General features: G+C 42.9%; 1 long non-coding RNA gene across 1 annotated transcript; it reads right to left on the minus strand.

Annotated features, from left to right (window-relative positions):
• Positions 1–213: 213 nt before the first annotated feature.
• LOC106732735 (uncharacterized) lies at positions 214–7,091 on the minus strand. Its single transcript, XR_012901608.1, has 3 exons — positions 6,733–7,091; positions 5,332–5,401; positions 214–4,041 (listed from the first exon to the last, which is right to left on the minus strand). It is a non-coding gene; the product is annotated as an uncharacterized LOC106732735 (long non-coding RNA).
• Between the last annotated feature and the right edge of the window lie 8,631 nt (positions 7,092–15,722).

Here is a 15,722-nt window from a genome sequence, read left to right on the forward strand (position 1 = left end):
CTCATACACACAAGCACACTCCGTCTTGTCACCAATAATTGCTCCCAATTAATTACACTGGCCAGGTGAGTTAGATGGGGGGAAAGGGTGGAGCCGTGCTTCTGCCAATCCGGATCAATGCTCCAATGCTGACAAGATGAAAACCCGGGGTCCCTCTGCAAGATGCCTCATATTTATGCGTCTCATTCAGCCAGTAAGTCAACACCTCGCCTTTTTTAGCACTGCTTCAAAGAGAGTTCTTTCAAGGGCAGGCACTTGCTGCTTTGACTCCCAAGGCCATCTGTATGTTCAATCTTCTTTTCAATGAGCTCACTTTACAGGTATTATCTTGGATCTGGCTCCCAGCACCTCTCTACCCTTGCAACTGCTGCTGGAGGTGCTCACCTTTCATTCTCCATTCACACCTCATTCATTTCAATGGGACAATCAATGTAAGGGGAGAGATCTATTCTACTAGCAAAAGACATTTTTCTTTACCGGAACTATTCCTAAGATCTATAACATAAAGCGCTTGATACAAAGTTTCTATGGAAAAGACAGGATACAAGGTTTCTCTTAATACAAGGGATTCTATAAGAAGGCTTAACAAAGCTATATCTAAAAGGACAAGATCTATTTTATTTATATATACACACACACACACACACACACACACACACACACACACACACACACACACAGGGCTCGACAAACTATAGAATCTACTCGCCATAGGTGAGTAGATTTCAGCCACACGCTCCATTTACCGGCGGCACGTGCATGCGCAATGTGGCTCTTACACATGCGCAGTGTGGGGCTGGCAAGCTGCTTTCACCGCTGTTTGTCAAGCCCTGTGTATCTATCTATCTATCTAGATAGATAGATAGATAATCTATAAGGATTTACAAAGTTTCCCTTAATACAAAGTTATATGAGAATAATACATGGTTATATGGAAATTTTAGAGATTTATCCACACCATGACTGCAGATGTTTAACAACAGGTTATGTACACTAGTAATAGAGGTAGCCGTGTTAGTTTTTCCTTTTATTTTAGCAAGATCAGACTATGTAGCATTTTAAAGACTAACAAGATGGTTTAATAGGTGATGAGCTTTCGTGGGCCAGACCCATTTCTTCAGATCATCTTCTGGAAGAGAATTGGCATGACCATATATACCAAAGGAATACAATGAAAAAAGTGAACACATTATTAAACTGACAAATCAGATTTAGTACAGAAGGTGGGGTGAAGGGGAGGGGAATAGCTATTTGAGTCAATGAATGGCTAATATGGGGTGATAAGTGGGAAGCTATCTTTGTAATGGTTAAGGTAATTAGCATCTTTGTTAAGGCACATTGGTAAAGTGTCAAATTTAAGCATGAAAGGAAGTTCTGAAGTTTCCCTCTAATCTAAATGGTGCCTGGTCATTCTGTGAGGTCAGGGGATTGGACTTCATGACCTTTTGAGCTCCCTTCCTGTTCTACTGCTCTATCAGTCTAGTAATTTTAATACAAGAATGAACCACATATCTTAACATCCGCAGATGTGATTACCCACAGATTCAAATTGATATCCGTGGATTTGCATGGCTTAATTACACATCCCATTCTCTGTTTCTTACCATTCTTCCATCTGAACTTTTTTTCCTTTACAATCCCAGAATTGCAATACAAGCAATACACTTTCTGTGATGAAAACAAAGGGTGTACAAACTATGATTACTTTGTAAACTGTAAATAGAAATCATGCTTGATTATGTAGCTTCAATTCTTTTTAAAAATTTAACTTTTTTTTTTTAAACTTTAATTTTGGGCATGTGTGGCTTATGGCTCGCATTTCATTTCTCATCCCCAGACTACGTTTCTGCCCGTTTGATTTAATGATGTTGTCTGTAATGTTATCCAAAGACATTTCACTACCGTGTCTATGGCAACCATTCAATCCAACCTTTTTAACAGTACTTCCAGACATAATTAATGCAGAATTATTTTCTGTGAACCAATGCAACTACAATATTCTCAAGGACCACAAAGAGTGAGAGAAAGTTACTCTTACCTGACTCTTTCATTAACAAAATTGCAATTTTTCTTCTTATTGCAAATAACACTTTTTGTGTTGTCTGCACACTGCTGATGTCTTCCCACTACAAATATGTTTCTGCAAACTAATTATACTTCCAATTAGAACTAATTATACTTCCAATTCTAAAAAAGTAACTTAGGATTATTACGAACTTCATAAAGAAAGTTGAAATTTTACACTTAATACCTTCAGGATTAGTGGCCCATAATTGAACACATCTGTTTGTCTGTTGTGTTCTAATATTTTGATTTGCCAATTTCCCATTGTTGTTGTCTTTTCACTTTGTTGGAAGAGGAAAGATCTGCAATTTGAGGGATGTGCAGTACCTTAGTCAGAGTCTAATTTGAAAGAGCTTATTTTTAAATGTGTTGCTCTATATACAGGTTACATTTCAAAATAAGGCAATATTCCAGCACATCCCTTAACCCTTGCTTAAGGGTAGCCTGAAGAGTGCACTTGCTAATTCAGGAAATAGCGTTATCCTTTACAGCACAGTGTTGCTATTTCTGATCTTTCTGGGATCCAGAAACAGGAAAGTAGTCAAAACCAACTCTTGGGTTATGTCTACACTGCACCTTAACTTGCAATTAGATATTCAATTTGAGCAATGAAAATTGTGTGTCTTATTTAAAATTCTATTCTGAAATAGCTTCTCTCATCATTTTGCATTGTCTACACAACTACAAGTTGCTAGATAAATCAATAATCAGAAATGTCTATTAGTCCTCGTAGTGTTAGGATTACATAAAGGTCATAATAGCGACCCCAAAATAACGGGATTTCTGGAAGATGCAAGATAGCTATTCCTGGATTTTCTGGTGCCCCACAATAGCAGTGTACACATACCCTCATTCTCCATTTTATAGCATACTATTCCTCATTCGGACTTGTTACTAAAAATACCTGCACAGTAACACTATAGATGTCAACAATCAAAGTTAGTGTTTAAAAAAAAAAAAATCACCTCCAGTTCCTCAGGAGGTGTGTCTCATAACGGATTTCATTACCAATTGGGTTGATTATTACCAACTCACGGGTTTCCATTAGTGCTATCGGTAAGTGAACATGCATCCATCCAGATGTTATTTTCAATTTGAAAATTTAAACAACCTTATAATTATTTTGGTAAACATATCACTCAGATTTTTTCAATTCTCATTTGTCACGAACACCAATGACCAAATCATAGTGTCATTTCTCTTAATATCCCAGTGCTGACTGCAAGTTGATTGATGATAGAATTAGTCTTCACTGTGTAATTTTAGATTCCCTGCTGCTCTGCTCCCATTTTGAAAAATGAGATCTTAGTTTCATTTTAATTTTAATACAGTCCTGTTATTAAAGATCCCGTACACCCACCAACAGCTCAGTGGTACTCAGCTATATTGCAATCTTGTGTCATGACATATTGAGTATGTACAATCTCAAAATATGAACAGAGAAAACATCTTGGTTGCCATATTTGGTTTGGCTCTCATTGAATATGTAATTTCAGGAAGAAACTCATTCCAGTTATTCTGAGTATCATTTACCAACTTCCATAATGCTCTGTAAAAATTAATTAGAGTTGGTTTGGGGAGTGCTAAAGTGTGTTCACTGAAAACCATATTATGCAATCTGAAAGGCGTAAAGAGGAAATCCAAGTACATTGGTACAGTTACTTGCTCTAGAAATAACAGAAGTGGATTTTCAATGAACTAACATCTAAAAAATTAAAAAACAAGTTTTATTACAGCAGCACCATAAAAAGTAAGAAAAAACTTTGATGTTACCATGAGTTAGTGAGGGGCATAGACCACTTCTTGTAGATTAATTCAAGATGTCTTTTATTTGTTAGCAATGTTATGAATTATCAACTTGAGAAATTACCTTTTCAGGGATTTGTTTGTGTTTTCGGCAAGTCCATTGGTTTGCGGGTGGTATGGGCTGGTGAAACTACATTCTACTTTCATTAATTTGCAAATTTCCAGATTCAGCTGAAAGAACAAAAAGATATACCACACCCTTTCCTTTGCACAGGTTTGGTTGAGAAAAATAAACCAAGGAATCTAATATTTTAGCAACCCAGATGATATTTTTCCTTGTCAAATATCTATGGACAGGGTGTATCTGAGCAGGGGAGGGCACTGCCTTTGAAAACTGCCCCCATGGACCTGACAACTGCTTCCGGAAATTCTGGTAGAGTCATACTGTGGCTACAGTATGACTGGCAAATAAGTGTATGCCCTCCATGAGGTGCTGTATGTGCATCTTTCTCCTGAGTGGGGCAGAAACAAGGCATAAGAGGCTGTGATAGGGCTCGGGGTAGCGCCTTGCCTCCAACAGGCCGACCCTGACCTACTTCCCCTGTAAGGGTCCGTTTAAGATCAGTGACTTTTCATCCACAATGACTGTGAATAAAAACTCAGAATTAGAACGAATTTGAAGTGGACTACCAGTGATTTGACTGTGGGATTGATGACCAACTAAGCATTAACATACAACAAATATTTACCTCATTATTCAATTCTGGTCAGTATGCAGTCTGGATTTCCAAAAAGCAGTACATATTGATAGGGCTTGACAAGCGGCGGCAAGCCCTGCTCGCCATCCGTGCGGTTTGGCACGCTGTGGCACCGTGCCAGCTTAAAATCTACTTGCCCCAGGCAGGTAGATTGACTAATTTGTCGAGCCCTGCATATAGGTATATTGCTTAAGCCATCGTATATGCCGACTTATTGTGAACTGGGACTGCTTACACCCATTGTGTTACATAGTCCGTGGTTGTCAGGATGTACTTGTAGCCTTCCTTAGTTTCTGGTAATGGCCCTATCAAATCCTATCAAAAGGCTGGTAGACCTACAACCGAAGCGGTGGGAGTCATACTGCTGATTACCTTTATTTAATAGTCTAAGTAAACCCCTAGATAGAAAGCATACTTCACACTGATGCTATGTTTACACTTCAGTGTTCTTTCTGAATTCCAGAGGGATAATAATTCTGATTCAATTTTGCTGTGCACAAATCATTAGATCTTATTATTTCACTCAAATCTGACATACACATGCATTACAGTCATTGGTAACTAAATTACTCATTGTGTTGGACACAAAAGGACATAAGGAATTGTCTTTCACTCCATTTCTAATATTTCTTAACACTGTGTACAACAATAGAATCAGTATTGATAACATGTACAAACAATCCATACTAATAACACTCAAAATATTTGGAGACTTGAATGAAGATGAAAAGAAACACGCAGCATGTGTCAGTAAAAAATTCACCTTAATATTGTTCAATGTAGGATCCAGGTCCGACTCCTTGCACACTTTCTGGCAACCTGGACAACTCAACCTAGTTTGTAGGCAAACATAAGTGAGATTACAAATCTTGTATTTGGTGACTAGCTGGAGTTACCCAGCGTTACTTGGTCCAGCTCCCTGTCAGCTGATTCGCTTCCTCTCCCCCTGCCTGCCCACCAGCCCTGCTTCCTGACGGCCAGTTCTTCTCCTCTCGATTTCCCCTGGCCAGCCCCGCTCCCACCGGCAGCCCCCCTTCCTCCCCAATATTCCCCCAGTCAGCCCCGCTGCCACCAACCAGCTCTGCTTCCCACTGGCCGCCCCTCCCCCGATCTCCCCTGGCCAGCCCTGCTTCCCGGCTCCCCCTTCCTCCTGGCCAGCCCCGCTCCCCTCCTGGCCAGTTCCCCCACCCCTCACCCCCATCAAGTGTGTCTGGTTTGGTTTTTTTTAAGACTACCAGGTAACCATAGCTTCGGGGGGCAGGGCGGATTCCCAAACCGTTATGCTCGTGGGGGTGGGGCAAGCCCTGGAGGGTGCTTTGGGGCTGCAGGCAGCGGGCACGTGACCTAGGGGGGGCAGGGCTGCCCCTGCAGCGCAGCGGGTTATTTTTTATTTTTACAGGTTGAGATCGGGCCTTATTGGGTCCAAAAGTACCTTAAAACCTTCTTCTGGAGAAAAGGTTATCGCATGGAAAGTTTGGTTGCAGTAGGTCTTATAGTGTCCAAGTTAGAGCACAAACATACATTCTTCTTTATATATTAGATTATTGCAAGGGAAGGGATTATATATTGTTCACCCAATGTAAGATTACTCTTTTCACAATGCAAATTAAAATTTGCATCTAACATGTAAAGCAAACAATCCTGCGCGCCCCCTCCCTAGCAGACCAGGCTTTTCTCGCCGACGACGCCTGGGGTAGAGCAGCTGGGGTGCTGCCGGGTTGGTCCCGTAGCGCTGTTCCTTGGCGCTACTGGACCAACCCGGCAGCACCCCAGCTGCTCTGCCCCAGGCGTCCTCAAGTCAGCCCCTGCTGAAACTGACCAGCGGCTCACTACAGGAAGCCCGAGGCAGAGTACAGGAAGCCTGATGGTGCTCAACCCGGGGCAGGCTGCGCCTGGCTGTGCAGGGCCCTGCGGCTGTGGGGGGAAAAGGCGCTGCTGGCTGGTGCTGTGGGGGTTAACACGGCCCCCACTCTGGGCAGCCGCTGCAGCCTGCCGGGAGCCGGGCGCCCCCCATAGGTTGGTGCCCTGGGCAGCTGCCCGGCTAGCCCACCCATTAGTCCGGCTCTGACCCTTTCCCAGAATGCAAACACCTATTTACTATACAAAACCCTCCCTTGAGCCTGCACCACTGGACCCCATAGTTAATTTTGTTACAATAGCTCACCTTCCAAAGAAAATTTGGCAGCTAATTGACGCAGGTTTTGTCTCCCAGCTTTATTCATCCCTTCAGGGTATGTGTTACTCCTTAGGTAGGCCAAAACCCGGGCAATCTTTTCCTCAAAATATGTCACTGAGAATATCTGAGAGACCATTACATACTTTGAAAACACATCTTTGGAATAAGTGACATCACCTGTTCTATTTAAAAATTATACAATCATAGTAAGAGAGGATAGAAAACAGTATCAGAAGAACGATAGTTGGGAACAAAACCATAACACCTTGGATAAAGACAATAGTGTATTTGTTGAGTAAATGCATAGAAAAACATATATATGGAAACCCTCTTCTTACCCGTGCTATCTGCCAGGCTCATCGTTTGTGACAGCCAATTCCTTTGCTAGTCGAGGTCTTTTAAATAATCTGAAATACACAAAGACATGTTACCCATACATCTATATTTCATTATATTAACAGCCATTAAAACAGTTTAAAAAGAAAGACTACTTTTTCTGCACTATATGTGATACTCATGGCAATTATTGATCGGTGGTTTCAGGGTCATAGGGTTACAGCTGCATTTACATGAAGATGTGTACCTTACATACTTAGTACCATCTTAATGATTCAATGTAAAGTGGTGGTGTCTTATTATATTATTGTGTTTTAGATGACTGATAACTAAATTGTGCAACCGGATAAAAAACACCATTACCTGGAGTGTAATTTAACAGCCTCTGTTCAGGAAATGGGCTTGCTCCTTTGGGCTGCGGATCACCCCTTCATGTCTCAATGGTGTGCAGGGAGCATTAGCAGCCTAAGTAAAAATTACGTCCTCCTGCAGGTGGATATTTAACAGGGCCTCTGCAGGAACAGTGAGTGGGTTTGCATCTACATTCGGCCATGGGTCTGCCCTTCACATCTAATGGGAACTGCGGCAAGCACACCAATTAGCCTTGAAGGGGCGATCTGCGGGCAAGAGGAGCAAGCCCCTGTCTGCAGTGGCTGTGTGAAATACCCCGCCATGGGAGGACGTTATTTTTCCTTCTGCTTCTAATGCTGCCTGCCCGACCGCTGCCACCCCCGGCTACTGACATTGGCTGAAGGAAAGTAAAAAGTAACAATCACTTTACAAACACTTGCCAGTGTAAAACACACGCAGGAACAAAAAAAAAAAAAAAACAAAAAAACAAACGAAAACAAAAACGATGAATGAAAATTCTTATGCTGAGAATGATAGTACTTATGAAAGCATTGATCTCATTGAATTAATTCATATCTGGATGCTTTCTCCTTTTCAATTAATAGCTAAATGAAATTGTTATATTTTCATTGGATTATAAGCAGTGCTGCGTAAAAAAATATTTCTGTACTATATAGACACAAGATATACAGACCTGGATTAGTTTTATCTTCTGTGGTCAGTCTCCAGTCAGATCCCTTGGGTGCAGAGCAGGAGCCTTGGATTCTAAAGAGACAGACTGGGTGGCAATTGGTGGAGGAGAACAGGCTTAATGCAATTTGTACTCAGTGCTCAACTGATCACATCCCAAATATGATACTTGAATTGAAAAGGTAAATCGTTCACAAAGCCCGTTGACAAACCAATGTGACAATGGTCAATGAATGCCCATTAAAAAATGTTTTCTTAGGAAAAGAGCTACACTCAATGCTAACAAAGACTTCATGGACTGAGAGACCTCTCACTTTCCTAACTTGAGATGTATAGGACTGATTCATACTATGATATAAAAATGCTTTTCAGCCTATCCTGACATTTTAAATGAGGTCTGACAATTATTTTAAAACAGATCAAGCTATAGTACAGAACATGGCGGGGGAGAGGGTACTTTTCCAAGCTCCAGATTCACACAGCTGAGATAAGGATAAAATCTATTGAAAGTTGTGGGTTGAGGGGAATCTAGGGTTAGAACTATGAAATTTTGAGAAAGTTGATGACAGGATAGAATTGGCTGCAATGTGAATGGTTTGCCACTGAGAATCAATTGGGTAGCCAGAGTGAAAAAATGCAGTTCGGCTATAAGATCATTGAGGCACACCAGGGCTAATTTTCTGGAGTTAAACAGACTTGATAAGGGTACGTCTGCATTGCAAGCTTATGTTGGAATAATAATTGTTCTGGAAAAGCTTAATTAAAAATAGAACATCTACACACAAAAAGCCTAACAATGTACATCAGGAGACCATGTACAGTCACACAGATGTTGCACCCCTGCTGCAGACGCACCCATACATTCATGCTTATGCTACAACTAGTGGAACTGGGACAGGCAGAGCTGGTAGCACATGTGGGGGAATGAGGCCATAGGTCAAGGTTATGGGTTCAGGCACAGCAGGGGTCAGCTGTGGTGGAACAGAGCTGTGGGGCAGTATGGTTCCACGCTGGAGCCATGGGGGAGAGGAGTGGATGGAAGCAGGATCTGATCCAGCAAAAAGTGAACGAGCTGTGCTTCCCAGCACATTGCCCCTCACCGCTGTCTTCTACCATTTCAAAATGGCACCCATCTCACCCACAACTTTAGTGAGACAAAGGCATTGACTTGTGATGGATTATTTTATTGATGTTCTAGAATACATTAAAAATGAGTATGGGAGTCTCATTGTGCCGTTTGTACTAGATCAGTGTCCTGTACTTTGGCAGAGGCAGAAGTTGCCTCCATTCTTTTATTTACTTATCTAGGCAGTGAGAGGCATGCAGAGTACAGTACCTGGAATAGGAACATCCGTTTTGTCCATGAAAATTGCTGATGAAACTTTCATGGAAGTGCTGTGCAGTCCTCTGTCCAGCATTTTAGACATTAGACAGCCCGGTTTCTTCCCCTGCATCTCTCTGATGAGGTTAGCTGGGATAACTGAAGTAAATACCTTAGCAGCATAATGGCCAGGGGAGCTGTGGAACATCCCTCTCAGCTGGGCTCTCTGTGCCCATTACCTTTACCCAATTAGCTTCAACATCAGCGAAGGGTCTTTAGTGCTACCAGTACTTTCATAACCATGGAAAATTATCCTTGGTGTACTCAATGACAAGACGGGGTGGTGCCACAATATGGATGTGCGTGCATCCTCCTGGCTCTTAATACTTTTAGAGCCTCAATCGCTGCCTCTGATATTGTAACGTATACCCCTTGTGTATTCGGGATCTATCTATCTCCTTTCTCTTCTGGGATAGGGTGGGTTTATACTGCTGTTGTTGTGCGTTTGACTTTTCAAAATATATGGTTTGGCCCTAAACATTGGTCGGTTGCCTGATTTGTGGTTACCCATTCCAACGGTGACTAGATACATAACACCAGGCCAACTCTGGCTTCTGGGGAGTGGGGGGGGGGGGGCGGGCAACCTGCCTTAAGCCTTAGGCTTCACTACAGGTTTTGGCTTCCACAATAATTGTTTACCTAAGTCCCCCAGGTAACAGTTTGGCGACCACGGCAGGACCTGGTGAGGTCCTGGTTCAATCCTTATATGGGTGGTGCATAAGCAAACAACAACAACAGTATCACTGTCCGTTGACTTGGGGAGGGTTTTCGTTCTCGGGGGCCCTATCCATCGTCCCCGTTTGTGGTTTCAAGGTGGTGCTGTGGTTCCAGCTGAGGTGGTGCTGTGGTTCCAGCTCCTCTGTGACCCAGACCACCCGACAGTGACAGGTTCCCAACCCTGTCAGCTGAGGATAAAGCCCTAATCCTGGGAGCGGTAGCTTGAGAAGGCGGAAGGCCTACTCTGGGTGGTGCGCCTGGGCGCCGTAGTCATCTTTAAACCCCTCCGCCACTTTTCGTGGGCGGAAGAGCGCTGCTCCATATTTGTTTGCAGTTTTGTGTTTTCGTTTTTTTTTTTTTTTTTAGTGAGGTACTGACTGGCCGGCTTTGGTTTCCAAACCTAGTCATAACCCAGTGACTCAGATTCTCTTTAGTGTGGGCTGGGTAAATAGCCCAATTTAGCGTGATGGCAGCAACTCAGCTATTTGACATCGATGGCTGGAGACCCGTGCATAATAAAAGTTCTTTAGAATTTGCTGTAAATTCTTTTGGGAAGGGAACTAATCCTTGGATAAAAGATTCTTTCAAGGGGGGGAAGAGTTCCTCGACAAGTTTGGTAGTTTATGGGAGAAATATGTGGAGGCGAAGTCTCATCCAAAGAAGAGACACCAGAAAAGGTCCTTGTTATATGGGTTGACCATGACAAGTAGGGAGCTAGCCTCCCAAATGAGATTGTTAAGATCAATGTATGATGAAGCAATGCATCAATTGAATGTAATTGAGGGAAATTTGGAATGGAAGGAATTTGAGGTAGAGTCCAAAGACTCCCATATTCAAACTTTAAATGCTAAAATCTCCATTTTGGAGAATAAAATAGCTGATTTATGTGTAAAGGAGGACAAAGCAGAGGAAATAATTACAGAAAAGACTAAGCAGCTTAATGACACTCAGGCCACTGTAAGGCAGCTTATTAAAGAAGCAAGCAGTATGCGAGCTGAAGAGGATCACACCCAGTATAATGCGACCATTTGTAAGCTGCAGCAGCAACTAGGGATGGCAAAGGGAATGGTGGCGGCTATTCAGCCCCAATACTGAGAGGTGGACTGATTGGGAGAAGGTGGAGCAAAGTCTGGTCTCCCCTCTGCTCCCCCTCCATCATATCAAGGAGGGGAAGAAACGTTAGAGTCTATGGCTCCAATAACCACCACCCGAGTGCAATATCCTGGTCAGCCTCACCCGGTGATAAAACAGGAGCAGAGAGCCTTAACGCCAGAACAGTCTCAAGCTCTGGGCAAAAACATGGGACCATGTAACCGAGAAAAGGTGTTAGACTGGGTTTCCAGGGTATGTGCCACCCCAAATTTGAGCCCAAAGGATATTGTAATTGTATTGAAGGAGTGTACGCCAGTGGAGGATTATTTGGCTCTCCCATGTTCTGTGGTCAATGATCCTAACCCAGAACGGAAAGTATTGCTCACAGCTGTATGTAAGGTGTTCTTCCCTCAAGAAGATTTTGTAGGGAAGGCTTACTCAGATCAGCAAAGAGAGGGAGAGAAACCAGATATATATATTATCAGGAAAAAAACGTTATCTTGGTTGGCTTGGGGCTTGGAGATCAGAGGGGTAATAGATTGGAGTGTGATACCCCACAATTTAAGAAAATGTGCTATCAAGGCTTACTCCCTACTTTGAAATTGGCCCTAGGATCTTTTGATTATTTGAATGCTCCCCTTTCCATGTTAGAGAAAAAATTAAGGGAGGTTTTTGAGTTGCAGCAAATGGCAGCTGCTAGGCCCAAACAGCAAACAAAAAGAATATCAGCCTTGAATGAGGAGAATCAGGCTGGAGAAAAGACTTTCAAACTTGAAAATCAACCAAAAGAACAAAAGGCAGTGAAGTCTGGTTTTCGCCTTCGGGCGCTGTGGGAAAAGACAGAAGAAATTTCGGCCACCTGGAAAGTTCTTGCCTAGAGGCTTTCTAAATATTTGCCCTGAGACAAGATAAAGACAATGAACACAGACTTTATTTTTAATGAGTTGGTTCGGTGGGAAGGAAACATGGCTGCCGCAACAGAGATTCCATTTTGTGAGGAAAGATCTAGGTGTATGGCACCACCATCTTGCCGCAGTCCTTCGTGGTCAGATGGGCGCCGCCATTTTGATAACCGTGGGAACCAAGACCGCCATTTTGAAGACCATGGGAACCGCGATTCCCAATGAAGATGCCGAGCTTCCCTGCCCCTGAAGATGCAATGGATTACATCATTATCATTTGATTTATATGGACGGCCAATGGTAAACATCACATATCAAGGGAAGTTCGGAACCATTGAACAGCAAGCATTGGTGGATACAGGGGCCTATACCAGCTTGATTTGCACAAGACAATGATCAAAAATACAACCGTGGACCATATAAGAACTTTACAATCTTATAATGGCAAGACCTCTATTGTACCCTTCATTAAAGATGTTGATGGTCAACTAGGGTCCCTATAGATTACAACTACTATTGGTTTGCAGGAACTGGATAATGTAGGCATTGGCATGGATTTAATTAAAACCTACGGACTTGTTATAGATCTGCCTAACCGGTGCTTATATAAGACCAGCGAAGAGGATGAAGTAGGAACCATCATGCTACCCTCTCACCGGATAGGATCTATAAAAGCATGCCAGGATATAGCGATGCCTACCTGGGAACCAGAGGTACAAGATATAGTAAACCGTCATTTGGAGTTATTTGCACAACATAAGCTTAGTTGCGGGAAAATACAACAGATGCTCAGTGTAAATGGACCAGACCCACGACCAATTAAGCAATACAAATTCCCCATAGAGGCACAAAAGGGGATAGATGACACCATCCAGGCTTTATTAATGCACGGGATAATTGTCAAGTGCCATAGCCCATGCAATTCTCCAATATGGCCAGTCAAGAAGGCTGATGGGAAATCATGGCAGCTTACCGTAGACCAGCGGGAGTTGAACAAAATAACTCCTAGGATGACCCCGGTGGTAACGAAATACCCGGAAATAATCGCTCAAATTGCCAGTGGGGCACCATGGTTCTCAGTTATCAACATATCCAACACTTTCTTTTCAATACCTCTCCATCCAGAGTCTTTGCACAAATTTGCTTTCACTTATTTACATCAACAATTTACGTTCACCCGAGTACCTCAGGGGTTCCATAATGCCCCTACAATTGGTCACCGAGCTGTCTCAAGTTTATGGAAGAACTGTAAATATGCTAAACATATTTTAAGTTATGTAGATGATATTTTGATTGCAACGGAAGATCGGGAGGAGCACTTGAAGGTTCTGGATGAGGTATTGGACACTTTGAAAAAGGCTAGATTTTTGATCGACTCCTCAAAAGCCCAATTGGTTAAGAACAATGTCACATATTCAGGGGTACAGCTGGGCAAAGATGGCAGGAAACCTGATCAAGAACATATTAAAATGATTGCCAGCCTCCCTGTGCCAACAGACATTCATACTTTAAGGATGTTTTTAGGCCTTCTGGGTTTCAGCAGGGATTTCATTGAGAACTTTGGGCTAAAGGCAAAATCGTTTTATAAGCTACTGAAGAAATCCCAGCCTTGGCAGTGGGGCACTTTACAACAGGAGGCATTCATGCAGTTAAAACAATCTTTAATGCAAGCACCAGCACTTGTCTATCCTGACCCCAGCAAGGAATTCAACCTGCAGTTGTCTACTGGAAAAGAAGCTATTGGGGCCATATTGATGCATAAAAAGGGAACATCGGTTAAACCAGTTGCATATGGGTCCTGGACATTATCTAAGGTAGAGCAACAATATGCGGCTTGCGAAAAGGAGGTGTTGGCTTTAGTATGGGCTCTACAACATTGGGAGAACCTCGTTGGGATGGCCCCCATCATTTTGAGAACTTGCCATATTCCGGTGCGGTACATTATATCGGGAAGAGCCAACAACGGGCGTGTAAGCCACCCATGCATAGCCCGATGGACATTGGCCCTTATGAACCACCCAATTCGAGTGGAACCATCAAAGACTCAAAATATTGCCCCTACTTTGCTTTGTCAGCCCATAGACTGTACTGCGCTTGGAGATCATGAATGCCCTGTTCCCGAATATCAAGCCCTGGAGGAGATCTCTCCCTTCTCATTAATAGAAAAATTTGAGGCGATTAAAGAACATACCCCGGAAGACGTGGGTAGTAGACGGTAGTTGCCTTTGAACGAACGGGAAACTATCTGCTGGAGCGGCTGCATTACATGTAAGATCTAATGAGGAGATACTGCGGTCTATAAAAGTTACCTCTGCTCAAGCTTCAGAAATTGTGACAATAATCCTGGCTCTCGAAAATAGTGATTCCAATACAGACGTGACCATCTGTACCGATTCCGAATGGGTGCTTAGACCCCTGATTGACTGGATGATAGTGTGGAGAGAGAGACAGAGAGAGAGGAATGAATACTACTAACAACAAGCACACGCAACTCTACTCAATCATGCGTGGAACCTAGCCAAACAATGATCGGGCAGAACATACTTGTTTAAAGTGAAAGCACATAGGAAGAATCAAGCAGAAATCTCAGACATCAACAATGCAGTAGATCAGTCGGCTAAGAAGGCAGCCACCCTACCCTGGGAGCAATCGTGGAGAACCATTGCTTAAACATTGGTTAAACATTGGAAAAGAAGCTATTGGGGCCATATTGATGCAGAAAAAGGAAACATCGGTTAAACCAGTTGCATATGGGTCCCGGACATTATCTGAGGTAGAGCAACAATATGCGGCTTGCAAAAAGGTGATGTTAGCTTTAGTCTGGGCTCTACAACATTGGGAATACCTCGTTGGGATGGCCCCCATCATTCTGAGAACTTGCCATACTCCGGTGCGGTACATTATATCGGGAAGAGCCAACAACGGGCGTGTAAGCCACCCACGCATAGCCCAATAGACATTGGTCGTTTGCCTGATTTGTGGTTACCCAATCCAACGGTGACTAGATACGTAACACCAGGCCGAATCTGGCTTCTATGGGGGGAAGGAGAGGGTCAACCTGCCTTAAGCTTCCCTACAGGTTTTGGCTTCCACAATAATTGTTTACCTAAGTCCCCCAGGTAACACTTACCCTCAGTGATATTTCCAAGGAGTGGGTTCCACAAAGTATATGCTGTTTGTAGAAAACTATTTCCTTTTTAAAACGTCTCAGAGTAGCTGCCGTGTTAGTCTGTAACTTTAAAAACAACAAATGGCACTTAGACTCACAAAACTATATATAATATCATGAGCTTTTTGGGCTCAAGTTCATCTGAAGAAGTAGATTTTGCCCATGAAAGCTCATATTATATATATTTTTGTTAGTTTGTAAGGCAGGGCTGGGCAAGATGCATCCCCAGGGGCCAGATCTGGCCCTCCTAACACTTTGATCCGGCCCACAGACTGCAGCTGGCTGCTTCATTTCTAGGTAGTGGCTTGGACAGCTGGATCTTATTTAAATGGCTCCTGGT

Source organism: Pelodiscus sinensis, chromosome 2, assembly GCF_049634645.1.
Source record: "Pelodiscus sinensis isolate JC-2024 chromosome 2, ASM4963464v1, whole genome shotgun sequence".
NCBI classification, from domain to species: Eukaryota; Metazoa; Chordata; order Testudines; family Trionychidae; genus Pelodiscus; species Pelodiscus sinensis.